Source organism: Trichosurus vulpecula, chromosome 1, assembly GCF_011100635.1.
Source record: "Trichosurus vulpecula isolate mTriVul1 chromosome 1, mTriVul1.pri, whole genome shotgun sequence".
Classification (NCBI taxonomy): domain Eukaryota; kingdom Metazoa; phylum Chordata; class Mammalia; order Diprotodontia; family Phalangeridae; genus Trichosurus; species Trichosurus vulpecula.
Window position 1 is genome coordinate 529,484,374 of NC_050573.1, and position 22,992 is coordinate 529,507,365.

Here is a 22,992-nt window from a genome sequence, read left to right on the forward strand (position 1 = left end):
GAGCATATTCTGAAACGAAAGTATTGTAAAAATGATATAAAAACAAAAATCATCAACAAAGGTTAACATCTTTAAAAGAATCTTTATCTTCCTTCGAAGCTTGACTTGGCTGTCACCCAGTTATTAACAAGCTGCTCTTACCAAAATAACCTTGTCTTATTTGTGTACATGTATCTTCCTAATAAAACGTAAATTACCTTGAGAGTGAAGACTACTCCATTTTTATCTTTAGCTCTTTAAAAACTAGCCTAGTGCTTCATATATTGTCAACAGCTAATAAATGTTTTGATTGAATTGATGGCTGCTCTCAAGTATTTGAAATAATGTATAGAAGAAGTACTAATCATTTTATCCTTGTTTCCAAGCGTAGGACTTGGAGCAACAAGCAGAAATTGAAGAGGGGCAGCCTTTGGCTTGATATGAGGAAAAACTTTGTAACAATTTGCAACATCCAAAAGTGGAAATATTGTAGAGGCTGCATGACTACTTGTCTGCTGAGTTGTAGAACGAATTCCTTGTGGGATTAGAAGATCTCTGGGGGTTCCTTCCAACTCTGGGATTGTGATTCTGTGAGAGAATGTTTAGTTTGGGATTTGTTGAGTTTGAGGTGTTCGTTAGATATCCTGGTAAAGCTGTTCTGAAGAGAGCTGGAAATAGGGGACTAGAACCTAGGGAATAGGTTAGAAGTGAAGATAGATTTAGTAGTCATCTATTAAGAAAGAAGAATATTGAAAAAAAATAGTTGTTGGTATCCTTGGAAAAGGAATTTTTAGTAGGATAATAGGGGTAGAAAACCAAATTCCATAGGATTATGAATAAAGAGGAACTAGCAAGTTTATACAGCTCCTTGTTTTTAAGCAAAAGAGGGTCGATAACTTGAGGAGGAGGCAATAGGGTCAAAGAAAGAGGTTTTTTCCTTTTTCAGAGTTAGGGACTGAGGTATATTTGTAGGGGGATGGAAGAGTGTCAGTAGGGAAGGAGAGATTTATTAATGACAGAAGAAAAATAGGAAGGGATGCTGTTGAAGCACATGTGGAAGGTTTAACTTTGTCAAAGATGAGGACCACCTTGACTTTTGAGACTGGAGTGAAGAGGAGAAAGATGGTGAGAAATTTTAAAATGTGGAGAAGGGGATGTTAGGGGACTCAGGTTTGGGTAGTCTCAGTCTCCTCAGTGAAGTAGGGGAAAGGTTATCTGCTAGGAACGACAGGGCTCTTGGGCTCAACCCCTGAAGGGAGTTCCTACCTATTGTGGTCAAAGTGAGGCTTGTATCCGTAATCAGTTGTTTCAACAATCTGGCTAGCATCTTCTGTGGGGGTATAAGATTCACCCACAGCCAGAACCCAGAAAGCTGCCAACAGCACAGGTTCTTCTGATCTGCTTAATTAAGGAAAGCAAGGTGAAGGGGTTGACAAGCTTACTTTTAATTCAGCATTCAAATATCATTTAGTTAGTTCAGGGGAAAAAGCCAGCACCCTGAACTTCAAAACAAAATGCAAACAAATTACAAACATCAACAGACTTTGTCTGATTCAAATCCCAACAAAGTTTCAGCATCCGGGTTTACAAGCTGGATGGCTCCTTAGCTACAGCTGCCTGGAGTCTCCTCATCAACACCATCTCCAGAGCCCCGCACAAATGGCTCTGTCCTCCCTTCTTATAGGGCTTCAGACATCAAACATCATCTGAATCACCAGAGCTCAGGCTCTGGTGATTGGTTCTTGAGTTGGCCCCTCCCCTTAGGACCCTGGGAGGTTCACATCCACATGGATTAGTTAACACCTGATGGGGTTTGGGCCTGGGGCTTAGGGCCTAGTAAAGCTCACTGAGATAAATTGAGTCACTCAAAGAAAACAAAAGCCATTCTGGTTACATCAGTACAAGGACCTGTCCTGTTCTGAGCTGTTGTATTACATTGGTCAGTTGGTAGCTGGTACTTCCGAGGTCCCCCCCACCCTGTAGCTTTCTGACATTCTTGAACCTTTCTGGGGAACTGGATGCAGGCCTCTGCTCTGGTTGCTTCTGGATGCAGAGCCCTGCAGGCTGCACATTATCTTTGGTCTGTCTCTGGCCAAACTGTGAGTCTGCTGGCTTGTTTGCCTCTGCTGCCACTGCTTTTGCATTTCCTATTGTTTCTGGCTGACTTCTTTTGTGCATTTCAGGAGTTGAAGAAGTCACTTACTGTAATTTCTCATTGGATTTCTTGATCATTATTTTGTCTGATGCTTTTTCAAATGTTTTTGTTTAGTGCAAGTTATGTGGGACCTGGGTGTTCTCTGATCAGGCAGCCACATTGCCTGGAAGTCAGAACATCTAGTCTGAAGTGAGGGCTCCAACTCAGGAGAGATTCTAGGCTTGGGTACATAAGTACTGGGACGCCATCTCCTTAAATGTCATAATTAAACCAATGGAAGTTAATGAGTTCATCAAAAGACTGTGTGTAGAAAAAAGATGGTCTGGGTAAAAGCCTTAATGTACACCCACAGAAGGGGAATAGGTTAGATATGCAACATAACAAGCAAACCCAAAGTCTTACTCCTTAACAAAAATTGCTAGGAAAACTAGATCGCAATCTGGCTGAAATTAGGTTTGACCAGTATCTCACACTTTACACTAAGATAAGCCCCAAATGTATACATGACCTGGCTGTTAAAGATCTATCATGAACAAATTAGAGAGAAAGGGAAGAAATTACTTTGGATGTATCAATAGGGAAGAATTCATGACCAAACAGGACAGAGAGGATGACAAAAGATAAAATGGTTTATTTTGATTACATAAATTTTTTTTGCATAAATCAATTCCTAATTTATAAATGATCAAAGGATATGAACAGTCAGTTCCCAAGGGAAGAAATCTTGGCTATCTATAGCCAAATAAATGTTTAAAAATCACTAGTAATTACTTAAGTGCAAGTTAAAGCAACTCTGAGGTGTTCTACTTTACATCCGTTAGATTGGCAAAGTTGACAAAAATGGAAAATGACAAATGTTAGAGGGATTGTTGGAAAAGATGCACATTGATTGGTGGAATTATGAATTGATCCTAGAAAACTTTGGAACTGTGTACAAATATTTACTTACCTGTGCTTTTGACCCAGCAAAAACCCACTACTTTTCCTGTCCTTCCAAAGAGATCAAAGAAAGAGGAAAAGGTCCCTTATATGTAAAAATACTTACTGCTTGGTCAAGAATAATGGAGTTTGAATAATGCAGATTTTAACAATATAGTTATAAAATGATAACTGGTTTTATTTAGTGCTAGCCAGAATTTATCTATAATGTATGAACTAGTCAAGGGTTGTAACTTGTTGGTTAATTTTTTTAATGGATAAAGGAACGGATACTTTGGAAGCACTGCCAGTGCAAAAAGAGAAGTTTGTTATTACATTAGGACAGAAATTTGATATAATTGAGCAATTTGAAAGTAGTCATAGTAAGTCAAAAGCAGGGAGAAATGTCAGAATGCCTAAACCTAAGGCAGAATACTATAAAACATGAAGGTAAAATTAAAGAAAAAGGCAAATTAACATCAGCTTTTTATATTTTGCAAACAACCTGTGGCTGTAGCTGAAGCAGGAGCTTCCGGTAGCAGAGCTGACCTACGGGAGGAAGCTGAACAAGGACTTGAGGCCAGTGGGTAATCTTTTTACCGTAGAGGGGAAGCATGTATATGATTTTGCTTTACACCATCATGCTTCTCTGTGGCCTCCTGGTTACTCTTGTGAGGCGGACTTATTGGGCCTGGAAGCTTTTGATCAATATATCAAAATGGGGATGCTGGTTTGTGGGTTGGTTACTGTGAAGCCTAAATATATGAATATGCTTTGATTCTTCTGCCTCCTACTTTGAAGATTCCTTATATCTCGTGGTTCCGAACCTTTCAGACATATATATGATCCTCTTTGAAATTATAAACTCTGCCCTCCTAATACACAGCCACACGGAATAAAAGCATTAACAGTGATAGAAATGAACTGTCTTAGATGGATTGAAGTTGGAAAAAAAAAAGGAATTCTCTTAGAGCAGCCATTCAGACAAACCTATTTAAGTCAGTGAAAGAAAATGGAAATGAAGTGGATAGTAAAGAAACTTTTATTGCAGAATTATTTGTTCCATTGTTTTAAAAATTAATTTCACTTGCACAATGTTAAAATTACCAGAGAAAAAGCCAGTACAGTAGCAACCAACTAAGCATCCTCATGTTCTGAAGAAAATAATTGAAGAAGGTAGATAAACCGATCAACATAGTTTTATTGTGGATGACACAGGCTTTTCCTAGAAAAGGCTACCTTACCAAATTTACATTTCTTAGAAAGAAAAAACTCAACCTGGTTTTAAAGTATCTAAGGATTGACTAACATTTTGTTGGGATTAATGCAGAAGAGGATTTTAAATTAAAACCAGTGCTTTTTTATTGGTCTTGAAATCATCTCAGTCTGAGACTACAATCGTCAATTGCTTCCACTTCTTTGGCAGTCAAATAAAAAAGCATGGGTGACTAAAGCTATTTTCAAAGACTGGTTGCAATTGGGTAGTGAAGTGGATTGAGTGTTGGGCCTGCAGTCAGGAAGGCCTGAGTTCAAATTCAGCCCCAGACATTTACCAGCTATGTAACCCATGGTGTCTGATTCAGTTTCCTCAGCTGCAAAATGGGGATAATACTAGCACTTCCCAGGGTTGTTGTGATGAGCAAATGAGATAATAATCTACACAGTGCTTGGCACATAGTAAGTGCTGTATGTAAATGTTAGCCATCATCATCATCATTAAAATACTACTTAAAATGCAGGATGGTTTTCATTATTCAGATCACTTTTGGAAATGAAAGTAAATTGGAAAAATTATTATATATATATATGTATGTATGTATGTATGTATGTATATTATATAGTTCTTTCCCCTAGAATTCTGTACTCTGATTGGAGCTCTCAAAATTATATGATGGGTCATATTACTGTGGAGAGATTTTTAAATGTTTAAAAGTTTGTCTTTTGGCTAGTTCCACTTCTACTTTCAGGATACCCTTTCTCTGTTCTTTCACTCAAATCTCATCCCCCACATTTGTCTTATAATCCATTTTTGCTACGTATCGATTGTTAGCTAATAAAAGGAATTTACTTTTTCTAGGGGGTATGTACATTATAATAGGTTATCTTTTTTCGTGAACTACCAAAATGTGCATTTCTATACTCGGAAAATGAGGATTATACATGAAACTGTGAATCCACTTTATACAGCTTGCTCCTTTTAAATATACATTAAACTCATCCTGCTAATACCAACAACTCCCTGCTTGTCCGTGTTCTCCTGAATCTCCCTCTGCTTACCTCCATGTGTTTTTAAAAAACATGTTTTATTTATACTCTTTTCTGTGCTTTCTTCCTTTTTGTTTTTGTATTACTATCAGACCCCTCCAGTCACCCTCACCACCTCAGAGTATTAAAAGTTTGATTAAATATTAAGTAGTTGGAAATGAGTACTGAACCTCAACATGGCAACCAAGAAATAGTTGTAAACATAATCAGCTTTAGAAAGATAATATTAAAAGCATAAAACTAAGATAATATCTGTAACTTAAATAGAACAATAAAACTAGATTGATTTAAAAAAAAAGTTTGAGATCATTTCTGAGCCTTAGTTTATTCATCCTTGTTTAAATGGTTTTTAAAATTCCTTCCAGTGTAATGACTTACACCATATAATTTTAAGAATCTACAATGTTCTGTTGTATATTAGTTGGAAATATACCTGAATTTGAATCTCTGTTTTGAGTGACCTTAGGCAAATCACTTCAACTCAGTGGGCCTCAGTTTCCACATCTAAAAAATGAAGGGATTTTACCATACGACCTTGACAAAGAAAGTCCCATCCAATTCACATTCAGAGTTCTCAACTCTCCATCTCACCTTACCTACTCAACCTTATTTTCCATTCCTTCTCAATATGATGCCTTTACTTATTCCAGTGAGGGATTATTCATTTTCATTTCAGTTCAGTGGGCAATACAAGTGCTAGGTGCTGTACAAAGAAAAAAATAATAAACAGTCCTTACCTTCAAGAAACTTTATTTCCACTATTCCAGATTGTGTTCTTTCTTAAAGAAGGCTTCCTTAACTAACCTCCTTCTCACTGCCATTGATCTCTCCTGTGATTGGAATTCCTCTGACACTTTGGAATGTCCTTTCATTATTTCACGTCTGCATGTGTTTTATCACACAAGTCAATTAGGAGCCTCTCAAAGACAAAATTCTTTCCTTTTCCCAAAATGCTTTTCTGTACATTATTATAAACTTGTAGGTTCTCTGTAAGTTTTTGTTGAATCACTGTTGGGTTGTGTATGAAAATTGTTTATCTTAAATTTCAATTTGTACTAGAGAGCCAGATTTCACAGATGGAGAACTTTTATAGCCGAGTGGAGAGGCTGCATAATGTGGTGGATCTTAACCACTAGATTCTGAAACAAGAGATAGGCATTATAGTTCTGACCATACCACCCACTGTGTGACCTTAGTCAAATCTCTATACCTTAATTTTCTCACATTTGGAAAATGCAGAAGGAGGGAAAGTTAGATGATCGTTAGGCTCCCTTTTAGAGCTAAAATTCTATGAATATATTGTAAAATGATGGCACTTGGAATGTGTGTCACATTTTCTAAGATTAGGTGTTCTCATTTGAAAATTCCATTCTTGATTTGTAAATTTTTATATTAAGCTTTTAAGAGCTATACTATATAAAGCTGAATATTTTGCATACAAAAAATACCCATAGGATACAAAATGGAAAAAGTTAAAATAGTCATAAGTGTAGTCGCAAAAAGATCTGGAAGTCACACTGAATCACAAATTGAATAATACATCTTTAGAGCTGGAAAGGAACTTAGAAGTCACTTAGTCCAACACCCTTGTTTTTCAAATGAGGAAAATGAGTTCTATGGGCTAAAACTTTTTTCCGTTTGCTACCCCTTTTTCAGTTTCGTTGGCATTGCGTGGGGTGAGGACATGCACAAAGTGCATGTGCTGTGTGTTCAGAACCAAGGCATCAGTGAAGTTGTGCGATACAACATGGGCAAGCACTGCCAGAAACATCTTGGATTCATTCATTACGCATTTGATTTTTAATTAAATTTTGGTTGTCGTGCGTTCAGAAATCTTTTACTGTTGCCACATTTTTTGCAACCATCATATGGCGTTGAGACCCACACTTTAAGAAGCTTAAGAAGTTTAAGAAGTTTAACTTCTCGTTTATAGGCACATAGCTAGTTAGTACCATAGCCAGCATTAACCCTAACCAGGAATTTCTGTTCCCATTTGAGTGATTTTTCTGTTCTTTACTTTATTTTTCTTTTTATTTAATATTTTTAGTTTTCAGCATTGATTTCCACAAGATTTTGAATTACAAATTTTCTCCCCATTTCTACCCTGCCCCCCACTCCAAGATGGCATATATTCTGATTGCCCCATTCCCCAGTCAGCCGTCCCTTCTGTCACCCCCACTCCCCCCATCCCCTTTTCCCTTACTTTCTTATAGGGCAAGATAGATTTCTATGCCTCATTGCCTGTATATCTTATTTCCCAGTTGCATGCAAAAACAACTTTTTTTTTAACATCTGCTTTTAAAACTTTGAGTTCCAAATTCTCTCCCCTCTTCCCTCCCCACCCACCCTCCCTAAGAACAACTCATGTTGTGAAAGACTAACTATATTTTGCTCCCTCCTATCCTGTCCCCCTTTATTCAGTTTTCTCCCTTGACCCTGTCCCTTTTTGAAAGTGTTTGCTTTTGATTACCTCCTCCCCCATCTGCCCTCCCTTCTATCGTCCCCTCTTTTTTTATCTTCTTCCTCCTTCTTTCCTGTGGGGTAAGATACCCAATTGAGTGTGTCTGTTATTCCCTCCTCAGGTCAAATCTGATAAGAGCAAGATTCACTCATTCCCCCTCACCTGCCCCCTCTTCCCTTCCAATGAACTGCTTTTTCTTGCCACTTTCATGCGAAATAATTTACCCCATTCTATCTCTCCCTTTCTCCCTCTCCCAATATATTCCTTTCTCATTCCTTAATTTGATTTTTTTTAGATATCATCCCTTCATATTCAACTCACCCTGCCCCCCATATGTGTGTGTGTGTGTGTGTGTGTGTATTCCCTTCAGCTACCCTAATGCTGAGGTCTCATGAATTATACACATCATTTTTCCATGTAGGAATATAAGCAAAACAGTTCCACTTTAGTTAAGTCTCTTATGAATTCTCTTTCTTGTTTACCTTTTCATGCTTCTCTTGATTCTTGTGTTTGAATATCACATTTTCTATTCAGCTCTGGTCTTTTCACTGAGAAAGCTTGAAAGTCCTCTATTTTATTGAAAATCCATATTTTGCCTTGAAGCATGGTACTCAGCTTTGCTGGGTAGGTGATTCTTGGTTTTAATCCTAGCTCCATTGACCTCTGGAATATCATATTCCAAGCCCTTCCATCCCTTAATGTAGAAGCTGCTAGATCTTGTGTTATCCTGATTGTGTTTCCACAATACTCAAATAGTTTCTTTCTGGCTACTTGCAGTATTTTCTCCTTGATCCGGGAGCTCTGGAATTTGGCGACAATATTCCTAGGAGGTGATCAGTGGATTCTTTCAATTTCTATTTTACCCTCTGGCTCTAGAATATCGGGGCAGTTCTTGACAGTTTCTTGAAAGATATCTAGGCTCTTTTTTTTTTTATCATGGCTTTCAGGTAGTCCGATAATTTTTAAATTATCTCTCCTGTATCTATTCTCCAGGTCAGTGGTTTTTCCATTGAGATATTTGACATTGTCTTCCATTTTTTCATTCCTTTGGTTTTGTTTTATAATATCTTGATTTCTCATCAAGTCACTAGCTTCCACTTGCTCCAATCTAATTTTTAAGGTAGTATTTTCTTCAGTGGTCCTTTGGACCTCCTTTTCCATTTGGCTAATTCTGCCTTTCAAGGCATTCTTCTCCTTATTGGCTCTTTGGAGCAATTTTGCCATTTGAGTTAGTCTATTTTTTAAGGTGTTATTTTCTTCAGTATTTTTTGGGGTCTCCAAGTCATTGACTTGTTTTCATGGTTTTCTCACATCATTCTCATTTCTCTTCCCAATTTTTCCTCTACTTCTCTTACTTGCTTTTCCAAATCCTTTTTGAGCTCTTCCATGGCCTGAGACCAGTGCATGTTTTTCTTGGAGGCTTTTGGTGTAGGCTCTTGCACTTTGTTGACGTCTTCTGGCTGTATGTTTTGGTCTTCTTTGTCACCAAAGAAAGATCCCAAAGTCTGAGTCTGAATCGGAGTCTGTTTTTGCTACCTGTTCATGTTCCCAGCCAGCTACTTGATCCTTGAGCTTTTTGTCAGTGTATGACTGCTTGTAGAGTAGAGAGTACTTTGTCCCAAGCCTTAGGTGCCTCGTGCTGCTGTTTTCAGAGCTATGTCTCTCTGGCACACCAGCACTACTCCTCCCCCAAGAACCGCCAACCCGGACCGCAACTCAGATCCAAGCAGGCTCTGCACTACTGCTTGGATCTGCGACTTAATTCCTCCCACCAGGTGGGCCTGGGGCTGGAAGCAACTGCAGCTATAGCTCTGGAAGCAGCCTCGGAGCTGCACCACCTCTGCCCCCACGTCGGGGCAGTAGCCAACCTCAAACTCCTTGCACTCTATCCCAGAAGTTTTTTCCCACTAATCTGCTCTGTTGTCTTTCCCATTTGTGGGTTAGAAGTCTGGTAACTGCCACAGCTCACTGATTCAGGGCGCTACGGCCTCTTCCACCTGGCTCCCCATCTTGGTCCAGGTGTAGCCCATGCTGGACTCTGCTCCCCTCTGTTCCTAGCTCCACGCGCTAGACCTTACCCAGCGACCATCCAGGCTGTCCTGGGCTGGAGCCCTGCTTCCCTCTGCTATTTTGTGGGTTCTGCAGTTCTTGAATTTGTTCAGAGCCATTTTCATAGGTGTTTGGAGGGACTTGGTGGAGAGCTTTAGCTGCCATTTTGGCTCCCCCCCCCCCAGTTTTTCTGTTTTAATATCACATTCTGCTAATATGCTTTTGATGCAGTGGGGTTTTTGGTTTATTTTGTTTTTAAATGTAAATAACATACATAGTGAAGGCTCTGTTACTTCAGACTTTTACCAAGCAGAAAACTGAAGGCTTAAGATTTCTTACTTCTCTGGAAACTATACAGACAGGGTCATGATACAGATGTCTCTGAGCTTGACTCTCCAGTACCAAGGAAAACCAGCTTACTTTGCCCATTTATCAGCATTGAAGTCTCTTCTTAATCCATCTCACTATCACTACTCCTTCATTTCCCTCCAGCTAGCCAGAAAGAAACATGAACTAATAGGGTCCCAACCCCTTGCTCTTCCAGGAAACAAAAAAAACAATGCTTTGCTGCTGGGCCTAGACCCAGATGAGTAGTTTCCATGAGAACAACACTGATTCAAACAAGAAGACAAGAGAATGAAGATTCCTAACACTTTGGGCACTGGAATCCTTGTTTCTCATGGTCCTGCAAGTATTCCTAATGAAGGGCTCAAAGTTATTTCAAAGATAACTTGCTGTGGGATCTGTAACAGTTGAGTAGGTCAAACCACCAGTGTCTTAGGCTTACCTGCTGATTGGTTTTCTTTCTCACCATAACAAAGAAGGATAAATGTAAACTGTTGAATCTCTGGACCCAGCATCATGGCTGTGGCTGCTTCCCTTTTCCTGAACATAACCTGCATATTTTTTCTCCATCAACTCAATGTTTTGTCAACCTGCTTCACTGTTCATCTTTTGTGAGGGACATGGCTTCACTTGAACTCTTGCTTTTAGCTATCTGGGTCATTGGTTGAGGGGCATGATTTTTTTTCCCTTTTGTTAAATATCCTTAAGGCTGCATGGGCTGAAAGGCTGGAGGGGGTGGAAGTGAGAAGTAGCTGGTTATTTTAGTAGCTTAGAACTGGATTTTCTGATATAATCCAATACAAATCTTCACTCTGATTATTAGAATGCCATTGAGATATAGTAATAACATTAAAAGAAACTCAAAATTTTTAATTTAGAAGTTAACTTATATCTTTTAAATGCAGCTAAGCCTAGAGGGAAAAATAAATCTTTCCTCAAAATTTAATTCAAATAGAAAGCAGGAAAATTTAAAAGTATGTATTGACAAATATTTCCAAAATAAAGGTTTGATTTGATATTACGTAGTTGGAAATGAGTACTGAAAATCAGTGTGGCAACTAGAAAGTCATTATAAACATAATCAGCTTTAGAAAGATAGTATTAAAAACAAAACTAAGGTGATACCTGTCACTTATATAGAAAAAGAAAACTAGATTGCTTTAAAAAAAAAGTGACAAAAATGGCCTCATCCCATAACTGAAGAAAGCCCATTCCCAAACACACACCCCAATGATGGTCAAAGTTAGAAAGAAAGGTCCCATATACAACCACTGTTTGTGCTATCAAAGAATAGGAGGAAGAAAATAGACAACCTTTGATTGGGACACAGCTAAATAAATTGTGGTATGGTACATGAATGTAATAGAATACTATTTACTATGCTAAAAGAGGCGATAATATGAAGAGTTCAAAGAAGCCTTGGAAGACTCATGAGCAGATGCAGAATCAAGTACATGAAATTAGGATAACTATATGAAATGACTACAACATTATAAATTGGAAGAATTTTTTAAATGCAGCTGAATACTACATAATTATATTGATCAGGCTTTACCCTAGAGAAGAATTAAGAAAATGTGCTAACCTTTTGTAGCCAGAATGGACTTTGTTTTCTTTGAATGACTCAGCTTGCCTCGTTGAGCTTCCCTGGACGCTGGGGCTTGCTCTTCCGGGGCAGGACCAGAGCTTCCTGTGTGATGAGTCGTGGCGCTGGCTGAGGGGAGGTGTGTTAACGTGGTCTACGCTGGGGGAGGGGCCAAGTCAAGAACCAATCGGCCCTGGTCGTTCAGGCGGCGCTTGATGATGTCAAAAACTCTATAAGAGGGGAGAGGACAGCTTGAAGATCCTCCTTTCCTTTTCCGGTTGGAGCCAGAGACGCCTACGGCCGAAGCTGAGCTGCCGGTAGCAGAGCTGACTAGAGGCTAGTGGGTAATCTTCTTACCGTAAAGGGGAAGCATGTATACGATTTTGCCTTATACCATCTCGCTTCTCTGTGGCCTCCTAGTTACTCTTGTGAGGCGGACTTATTGGGCCTGGAAGCTTTTGATGAAAATATCAAAATGGGGACGCTGGTTTGTGGGATTGTTACTGTGGAGTGTAAATACATGCTTTAGTTCTCCTGCCTTCTGCCTAGAGAATTCCTTATATCCTGCGGTTCCGGACCTTTTAGGCACATATGAGATTCTCTTTGAAATCATAAATTCTGCCTTCCTAATATATTTGGCGACGAGGTGGATGGGATCGCTAGATATAAGATCTCTGTTCAGAAGCAGAAGAACTTCAGAGGAAGAGATGAATATCCCAGGGTGGGAGGATCCTTTTTATTCCTCCTTAGCAAAGGAATTGGCTAAAAAAGCCGGACCCTGTGAAAACTGGGAACCAAGGCTACAGAGAGGAGATCCTAAGGATTTGGAAAGGTGTTTACAAGAGGTTGGGATTCAGTCAGGGGCATCACTATCTAGGCAAAGCTGGATAGTGTTATCAGCCTACCGGCTAGTATATGAAAGATTGAGATTAAGTGAAAGAGATGGGGGCACTCCTACCCCACAGCAAGAACGGGAATCTCAGATAGCAGGAGAACAAATTGCTGCTCAAGAACCCACTGACTCAGATGAGAACTTTTCTATTAATGTGGCTAGGAGCAACCGGAGGCCAAATAAGCCAAGAGTGCATCCCAACTCAGCCCAGACCAAGCCTGACTGCCTGCTTTGTCCTTGCCATGGTGGCAGGGGAAGCGAGTGGGGGGAAAATGAGACAGTGTTAGGGGCTGAGACAGAAAACGCTACTAGGGTTCAGGACATCCCTCGCACAGAGAAGCGAGATGGTATAAGGCAAAATCGTATACATGCTTCCCCTTTACGGTAAGAAGATTACCCACTAGCCTCTAGTCAGCTCTGCTACCGGCAGCTCAGCTTCGGCTGTAGGCTGTCTCTGGCTCCAACCGGAAAAGGAAAGGAGGATCTTCAAGCTGTCCTCTCCCCTCTTATAGAGTTTTTGACATCATCAAGCGCCGCCTGAACGACCAGGGCCGATTGGTTCTTGACTTGGCCCCTCCCCCAGCGTAGACCACGTTAACACACCTCCCCTCAGCCAGCGCCACGACTCATCACACAGGAAGCTCTGGTCCTGCCCCGGAAGAGCAAGCCCCAGCGTCCAGGGAAGCTCAACGAGGCAAGCTGAGTCATTCAAAGAAAACAAAGTCCATTCTGGCTACACCTTTCCTCTTCAGAGATGTGGAACACTAAAGACTATTAGACTCTGTTGATGTTGGTTAGTTTTTCCGAATTGGTTTTTTCTTTCTTCATTCTTTGTTGTAAGGAATATCTACCTGGGTAGAGGATGAGGGAATTTGTATTCACAAATGAAGGTGGGAGCAGGCAAGAAAGAATTGGATTTTCATTGATTGAAAATAAATATCTCCTTTATGGTCATTATACCTGGGTGATACTGTGAAGGATGCTTCTGTTGAACTAGTTTTGTGGTATCACAGATGGTCAGTTTCTGCATCTGGACCTAGGCAAAGTTTGTCTTTTGCCTAGCTCCACCTCTGCTTTCAGAATACCCTCTCTCTGTTCCTTCACTCACATCTCATCCCCCACATTTATCCTCTAATCCATTTCTGCTACATATCAATTGTTAACTAATAAAAGGAATTTCTTTTTTCTAGGGGGGTATGTACATTATAATAGGTTATCTTTTTTCGTGAACTACAAAGATGAACATTTCTATGCTCAAAAACTGAGAATTATACATGAAACTGTGAATCTACTTTATACAGCTTACTCTTTTTAAATATACGCCAACTTTATCATGGTAATACCAACACCCTCCGCTTGTCTGTGTTTCCTCCTGAATCTCCCTCTTGATCCTTTTTTTTGCATTGCTATCAGACCCCTCCTGTCACGCCTACCCCTTCAATATAAATCCCTCTCTTTTTACAAAAGTATACTCAAACAAAACAAATTTAAGTTGTAGTGGTCGTGACTAGAAATGTACATGTTAATCTGCACCTATGGTTCACTAACTGTCCACCAAGAGATGTGAGGATTGCTTCATCATCGGTCTTTTGGAATTGTTACTGACCATTGTATTGACTGATGTTCTATAGTCTTTCACAGTTTTTTCTAATTCTCTTGGTTCTACTTCCTTCATTGCATCAGTTCATACAAATATTAACAGTTTTCTCTGAATGTGTATCTTTTGTTATCTTATGGCATAGTAATATTGCATTACATTGACATTCACATATTCATTTGGCCCTTCCCCAACTGATGGATCTCTTCTGATTCCAGTTCTTAGTTGGTCAGCTAACCTTTGTTAAGGGTTTACTATGTACCTAGTAGCTGGAGGTACAAAGAAAAGCTAAAAACGGTGCCTGCTTTTAAAGAATTCAGTACTACTACAAATATTTTTATCTTTATGGGACATTTCCTTTTGTTCTTAACATCCTTGAACTATGTGCCTGGCATCTCTGCAGTGAGATCTCTGGTTCAAAGGGTATGGACATTTTAGTCACTTTTTAAAGCAGAATTTCAAATTATTTCTAGAATGGTCACACTAATTTGCAGCAATACAACAGTGAATTAGTGTGTCTGTCTTTCCAGAGCTCTTAAAAGATTGACTACTTCCATCTTTTTAAATTTTTGCCATTTATGGTGACTGGCTATTTCTAACAATGACCTGTGTGCGAGAAGTGTGGTATTGGGATACCATCGAAGAAAGGCATTATCACAAAAAGAGATGGGCTAGAAATGTGGCAGAAGTAAGGAGTGACAAATGGATAGCCCTTGTGCTTCACTATTAGCCCCCAAATATAAAAAGACCCAGAAGAGAGCCTCCTCCAGCCTATTAAGTGAATCATCTATAGAAATTTTGAGTAAGAACGTAGACAAGAATTACAGTAGGAGAAGCCTGGTCTAGATTGCAGTCTCTATCTATGGAGGAGAGAATACCCCTATCAGTAACATCATACATCTTTTGAGGTATTGAAGTATTCTTGAGAGTGGAAAAAATTTGAAGATCTAAATGAATTAATCTCTAATTTGAAATCACAAATATAGGTTATTGATGTTATTTGACAGGGGACCTTGCCTGTTCCTCTGAATCACACACTATGTAGGTATCTTCATATTCATAAGACTGACCCTGGATGGCCCTTATCTAATGCCAACCAGGGACTGAAGTAGCTGTCACTTCTGTGGAGTTTAGAACAAAAAAGCATTATAAATGTTTCTCTCAGCCCTTAGGAACTGGCTTTACTCATGATACTATAGGTTACTCCTTCCATCCTGGTTAATGAATGAACTTTTCTGAAGTGATTTCATCCTCATATAGTCCCAGCTGGCCTTATATGTAGTTGTGATGGGGGCTGGGGATTAGGATTTAGAAAATGATATGCAGTACCTCACTCACTTCCTCAAAATGGGGTCTGGCTTTCTGGGAATAGAGCCACCTCATTCCTGTCCTACTTTGTACATAGTAGCTGAATGCTAAGGCAGCTGCTTTTATCACCACAGAGTGCTTAGAAAAGCATCTGAATTTCTTGTCTCCTTGTTTCCTAGGGAGTACCAGCTTGATCTTTGATAAGGGAGAGGTGACAAATAAACTTTTACTCAAGTAAAAGCTTCCATCTCGAGTGTTCTCATATTGATTGCCTGCCTCATCACTACCGTATCTTTGCCCCAGGGTGTTGCAAGCAGCAATATTACAAAAATGGCATATCTCTGCCAAAATACTTAGACTATGTAGGAAAAAATGGCAGTTATGTTCCTAAAATTGTTTACCTATGCTATAATTGTAATCTATTTGGAAGCAGAATTTGACAACAGTTTGGGACTAAGATAGTATCCTGGTCCTAAAGAATATGTTAGGGGGAAAAAAGATCTTTTGATAAGTTACAAAGTCAGCTTTCCTTAGTGAATGTGAACCTCTTATGCTAGTGAGTGCCTTTTGGTGGTAGAAAATGCCATTTTAGGTGATAACTGTAGTTTTCAGCATGTGAACCAAGATGACCTTAACTAAGATTCACACTAGAATTGGCAGTCAAAGGATGTGTTCTGTTACAACCCAAGTCAGTGATTTTGCACCCAAAGGACATAGTTTTCACAGTTTTCTCACACCCCCTCACTCAGCTTCTTTCTACTGTGGCTATAAGTTCTACACAGAAATCTCCCTCAGCTCTGTTTCATTTTGTCACACCCTTAGTTGTGTTTGTTTTGGGATAATGGGGGAGGAAGAAAGGATTTAGCAAGCGGTTTTATGGATCATCTGTAATTTTTTTGCAGGCACTGTTGCTTCGAATGACATTGATGCTCTTATGTTCTCAGTTTTCCTTAACAGTTTCCCTGTGATAGTACTTTGAAGAAGTTTTTATTTTCTCTCCTAGCATTGGTGCCATTGACCTTAAAAACATTTAGGAGGGTTATGGCTACTGTGAATAAAGAGGTAATAATCGTTTTGAACTCTCCCTGGCTCAGACCACATTGTGTTGTATTCACTTCTTCCTACCAGAGTATATGAAAGCATTTATTCATTGCCTACTGTGTGCCAGACACTGTTCTAGGTGCTGGGGTTACATACAGGGACAAGAATAATAAAACTCCTGTCCTCAAGGAATTCATATTGTATTGAGACAAGCTGGAGAATATTCAGAGGAGGGCACCTGGTTTGGTTGGAGGGCCTTGAGTCCAGGTCATGTGAGGATTAGTTGAAGGAATGAGGATATTTAATGTAGAGAAAAGAAGTTGGGGCAGAAGAAAATATGATAGCTAGCTTTCAAATATTTAAAACTCTGCCACATTAATCAAAGGAGAGCCAGGGACAATAGGTAGAAGTTGTAAAAAAGCAGATTTAAACTTGGAAAGAATAATTGGTTCCTAACAATTAAAGTCCCAAAGAAGAATGGCTATTCCTGTGGATATCTTAAAGCAAAGACTGGATGATGATTTGTTGCATATTTGAGGGACAGTTCCTTTTTCCAGTGTGGGTTGGACCAGACTTTCGTTAGAACTTTTAAATTTGGCGACTGGCTAATTTGAGGGAGCTTTGACTAGTCTTATGCCACACCTCGTTTGTCCTTAGTTAGCTCTCATCCTACTATATGATATGTTGTTGAACTGAATCTTTATCAAGTTATGTATGTTTTTATACTCTTTTTTTCCTTAGAGATCAGGCGGTTTTCTAGTCTTTCTAATGTCCTTATGGTATGGTATAAATTGTTCTCTTAGTTCTGCTCACTTCACTCTCAATCAGTTCATACAAGTCTTCGCAGGTATCTCTCTGAAACTTTATTCATCATTTCTTATAGCACAATAATATTTTTACATTTATATGCCATAATTTGTTTAGCTATTCCTCATTTGATGGACACTCCCTTAGTTTCCAGTTCTTTGCCACTAAAAGAGAGCTGTTATAAATATATTTTTTGTACATGTGGAGCTTTACCCTGGTTGTTAGATTTCTTCAGGGTATAGGTCTAGTAGTGGTATTGCTGGCTTATGCATATACACCATTTAGTGACTTTGGGGGTATAGTTCCCAGTGAATAGACTTTAGCCAAGATCACATAGCTAGTTAGTAGTAGAGATTACTAGTTTGTAAGTAGAGAGATAGAACCTAGGTTTTGTTATGCTTTAATCTAGTGCTTTTCCCACTGCAACACTGTGTGTTTTGTGTACATATATCCTATTTCCTCAGCTACACTTTTCCCTCTTTGTATAGCATACTTCATTTCTTCCTCCTCTCTGTCATCTCACAAAATTTCCTGTACATAGTAAATGATTAATAAACATTGATGGGTTGCTTGTGTGGTATAGTTGTGTAGCATAGGCTTTCCTGCGGTGTAGTTTTATGTTAAGCTGCCCCTTTCTATTTGAATTATGCACTTTAAGAACTAGGCAAGGGAGAAACTTTCCAACTTTTTACTTAAAAGCTACTAAGAGTTTTGAATATTGATTTGTTTCTGCTTCTTTGACTTTTCCCTGCCTCTGAAAACATCATTTTAACTTTAGTGTTTTGGAGAAAAATTGAGAGCTTTCTTTGCTTGTTTTATTTCATTAATTTAAAGAATCGTATCCTGTTTACACTTTTGTTGACATCTCTTAAATGTAAATATTGGCCAGAGTAAATCAGCCCTAGTCCATTTTAAAGAATTTTGCATTCCAAATATACATGTCTCCCTGTCTAATGAAAACTTAAACATTAAAAATCTTTCTAATATGCTTCTTTTTAGTCTGTAGAATGCTAATTGCATTTTATTTTCATTCAATAATATTTATTGTGGGAAAGTTTCAATAAGAAAGGACCGAATTTAAAAGATTCAGGGCTAAACTAGAAAAATATATTTTGAAATGAAAGAATTGGATTTACTCCTCACTGACCATCTCATAAAATGAAAAAATCCCAAATAGACATGAACTATCTTCTCTGACTGGAAGTTTAAATTGTAAGCTTTTAAGTTGAAAATGGGCTCTTTAAATAGTTTAGAGTATTACATTGTATTAAGATGAGGTAATTGGACTCGAGACTGTTTCAACTGTTTACATTTGAGTAACTGCATGAAATATCTGGTTTCTTTAAGAAATTATAATGCTTCAAAATGCTAAAATAAAAAGACTCCATTATGATAAGGTCATTTAAGAGTGAAATAAATTGTTCTTCATCTTGAGACTTTTTTTTACGTTTGGTTTGACTCAAATGTGTAGCTTTTTAGGAGTTTGGTTTTTGTTTTTACAAAGTTGAAATTTTAAAATTATTAGGAAGGAGTAAAAATTATTTTTCAGGTCTGTGTTTCCAAGCTTCCTTATACCTTCAAATAAAAACTTTTTAAGACTTTATCTTTTATCACTCCAGTGTAATAGCAGAGTAATAGCAGCTAATATATTAACATTAACTTAGCAAATGTATATGATTAACTGAATGATAAATACAGTAGTGCCAAAGAAACATCTCTCTTCTGAAGAGCTTTTATTTTACACTCAGTATCCCCAAACAAAACTATTCGAATTTCAAGTGTACGCCAAAAGGTAGATACCTTCCCTTAATCTCAAGCCTCAAAGTTAAGGACAGAGTTAGCAGAGAGGAGTGTCTTGCTAAAATAATTCAGGGGAGTTGGGGAGGATGTAGGGTTCTTTTCTTTCTTACTTAAAGTTAAAAAATGTTCTTCTGCCCATATTAACTAACTCCTTTAAGACAAAGTTTGGCAACAGCTACCCCTTTTGACTTGATTTTTGAAAGAGAAATCAGAAGTCTCCTCTTCCTGTTTGGGAGGAAAGTTAATTTGGACTGATTCCAGCCTGCCTTGGTGCAGTTATACAATGGGAACACAGACTGTTTTTTGGCCAGACCAGCTAGCTGCTTTCAGACCAAGCCTATGTTCACCCTAATCATTAGGGAAAGTTTAGTTTATGCAGTGGTGAAAACTACAGTTTTGGTAAATGAATGTTCAGGTTTCTTGGTCTACTTCTCTTCCTTGGTACTGGAAACATTAAGCTCTTAAAAGGCACAATTTTAATTTGGAAATGAAGTTATATTCCTTATAAAGAAGAACTTTTTTATTGTATACAAATGCATCGTGAAAAGATAGACCTTGGTTGTTAGGCATTCTTTACCGTATTAAAGGTTGAAGCACTTAATAAAAGGACTTCATTGTAAAAACCTGATTCTATACCTGTCACGTTTTCTTCTCTATGCTCTCCCTTTTGGGTTGAGGTGAAAGGGGAAAATAGAGTAATGAGGCTGAGACTGGGAAGAAAAGCAGTAGAGTAGGGATCTGTTTAAATGACATTGCAGTTTCTGAACATTTGGCTATTGCTTATGCTTACTTGAAGGCTACCTATCCATTTTTTAGGGCCCAACTCAAATTTTACTTCAGAATAATAAAGATTTAGAGCTGTAAATTATCTTAATGATCTAGTCCAAAAGCCTTAGTTTATTAGATGAGGAAACCAAGGTCTAAGCTATCAAATGACTTACCTCAGTTTCTTCATCTTTAAAATGGTGGGGTTGGACTAGATGATCTCTGAGGTTCTGGCAGATTTTTGATCCTGTGAAGTGGTAGAGCTGAGCAAATCCAGGTCTTTTGATTCCAAGTCCATTGTTTTTATTTTATTTATTCATTCATTTATTTTACTGTGCAGTACTACCTTCACTGACCACTTCAGCTCTAGGTATGCCAGTTATTTGTCACTTACCTAACAGTATAAGTCAGAATATGTTATCCGTTTAGACCAACTAGACTGTTGACTTCTTTGAGGTCAGGCACTGTAGCAGAGGATTCCTCAGTGTATCTAATGCAGGACCACGCACATAGTAAGTGCCCAGTTGAAACTAACTTTTAAAAATCATTTAATCATGTTTACGTGGAGTATGTACATTATTAGATAAAGAGGCCTATTTTTCATTCAATTCAGTGAATATTTATTAATCACCTCCAATTTACAACCCTCTGGGGGATACAAGAACAGAAAATCACCCCCTGTTATCTAGAAGCTTGAGGAGTAGCACTGCAGGCAGTATGAAGATACTTAACAAGAAAGTAAGGATCCAAAGTGCTCATTCCAGGCTTGTGCAGATTCACAGGTATGGGAGAAAGAATGTGAACATGGAGTGTATGAGGGGACATAATGTGAAATTAGGCAGAAAAAAACATGTTGAAACCAGAATAGACTTAGCTAAACTCGTCCAGGTAAAAGAACTAAAATCATTTGCTTGAGGTAGTTGCCAAGTAACTAATATTCCCTTTAATTTAGAACAGGATGTCTCCAAAAACATGGTGTTCTACCAACCCATATTGAAGAATGATTGAAGCCCCATCACATATTGGAAGGGCACTCAATCGAGATCACAATCTCCTGCCTACCATTTCAGTAATACCTACTGTACTTTATTGTGCCATATGTTGACATTTTTCCTATTCAGTGCATGTATATTTTCTCCTCCGATTTTCGCTTTTAAAAAATTTACCTATACTTATTATCTTGTGTTTTTACACCAGCTTATTTCTAAATATATGCTTTGCCCTTTTCATACCCATTGCAACAAAAGTTTCAAAAGGGGGAAAATTATTTTAACAAAACTAAAGATAATTGTATTTGACAGTATGTACAATATGCACAATATTCCATATTTATAGTCCCTACCTTTGCAATGAAGGAATTTCCATCTGTTCTCTGTTGAAGAAACAATTCTGCTAAAAAATAAATTGATTAGTAGGAGAGATTAGGTACACAATATGCAGAAGCAAGAAACCTAGAACTATTTGATAAACCCAAAGAACCCAGGTGTCAGAGTAAGGACTTAAAATTTGAGGAAAATTGCTATGAAAATTGTAAAGCACTTTGGCAAGAAGTTAGGCTTAATGTAGCCTAATACTTCACACTATATACCAAAGTGAGCTTCAAATGGACACATGACGATATAAAGGATTGCTTCATAAGCAAATTATAGGAATAAGGAAGTATTCCTTTCAGATCTATAGATAGAGGAATAGTTCATGAACAAACAAGGGAGAGAGAGGATCAAAGATGATAGAATGGAAAAAATTGTCTACATAAAATTGAAAAGGTTTTGCACAAACAAAATCCATGTAGCTAAAATTAGAAGGGAAGTAATTAACTGGAAAACATTTATATCAAGTCTCATTTCTAAGGTCTGTAAAAAATGGATTAAAATTTAAAATAATAAGAGCCATTCCCAATAGATAAATGGTCAAGGGATATGAACAAATAATTCTCAAAGGAAGCTGTCAGCAACTATGTGATAAAAATACTTTGAATCACTAATAATTGGAAAAATGAAAAATAAAGCAATTTTGAGGTCCTACCTCACACCCTTCAGATAGGCAAAAATGATATGTTGGAGGGTCCTTGGGAAAACAGGCATGTTGACTCTTGATGGAGCTGTGAATTGGTCTAGCCATTCTGGAAAACAATTTGGAGCCATTCACCAGACAGTGCATACCATTTGACCTAGAAATACCACTACTAGGCTTTCACCCCAAAGAGATCAAATCAAAGAAAGAAGAAAAGGGACCCATATGTACAAAAATATTTATAGTAAATTGTTTTGTAGTGGCAAAGAACTGAAAAATGAGGGAAGGGTCATCACTTGATGGCTGAACAATTAGGTTATGTGAATTTAATGGAATACTACTGTGATTTAAGATAAGATGGATGTGAATTCACAGAAACCTGGGAAGACTTTGTATGAACTAATGCCCAGTGAATTGAGCAGAAGCAGTTTATGAATTTATATGCTAACAGCTACATTGTAAAAAAAACAAGTAACTTTGAGAGAGTTAAGAACTTTGATTAATTACAGTGACCAACAGTGATTCCAAAGAACCAGTGATAATCTATGCTGTCCATCCCCTGACAGAGAGATAATGACCTAAATAGGCAGTGATAGATACTGTTTTGATGTGGCCAATAAAGAAATTTGTTGGTTTTTTTTTTTACTGCATGTTTGTTACAAGGGTTTTTCTTTTCATTTTCATTTAGATTACAGAGTGGGTGGGGATGGGAAAGAAAAAATAAATGTTTGTTAATTGAAAAATTAAGTGAGGAAAAAAGCAATTCTTCATCAGGTTCCAAGTTATGTGCTTACTTAGTAAAGAAGAAATTTCATAAAATTGTTTGGAAATTCAGTTTAATTTTATCCTTAAAATGTGCTTTTCCTCTCTCTTCCTTCAATCCCGATCTTTTTTTAAAAATCTAAATGAATAAGATATCATGACACATGCATTTATATATACACATTTATTTTGTTATTTAGTAACAGTGATGTTACAAATTCAGTTCCAAGAGCAAAGACATCAGAAATAT

General features: G+C 38.0%; 1 protein-coding gene across 1 annotated transcript in view; it reads left to right on the top strand.

The window, feature by feature from the left end:
- GNA12 (G protein subunit alpha 12) overlaps nt 1-22,992 on the top strand; it is a 129,740-nt gene that overhangs the window by 39,998 nt on the left and 66,750 nt on the right. The gene's annotated exons all lie outside the window — the stretch shown is intronic.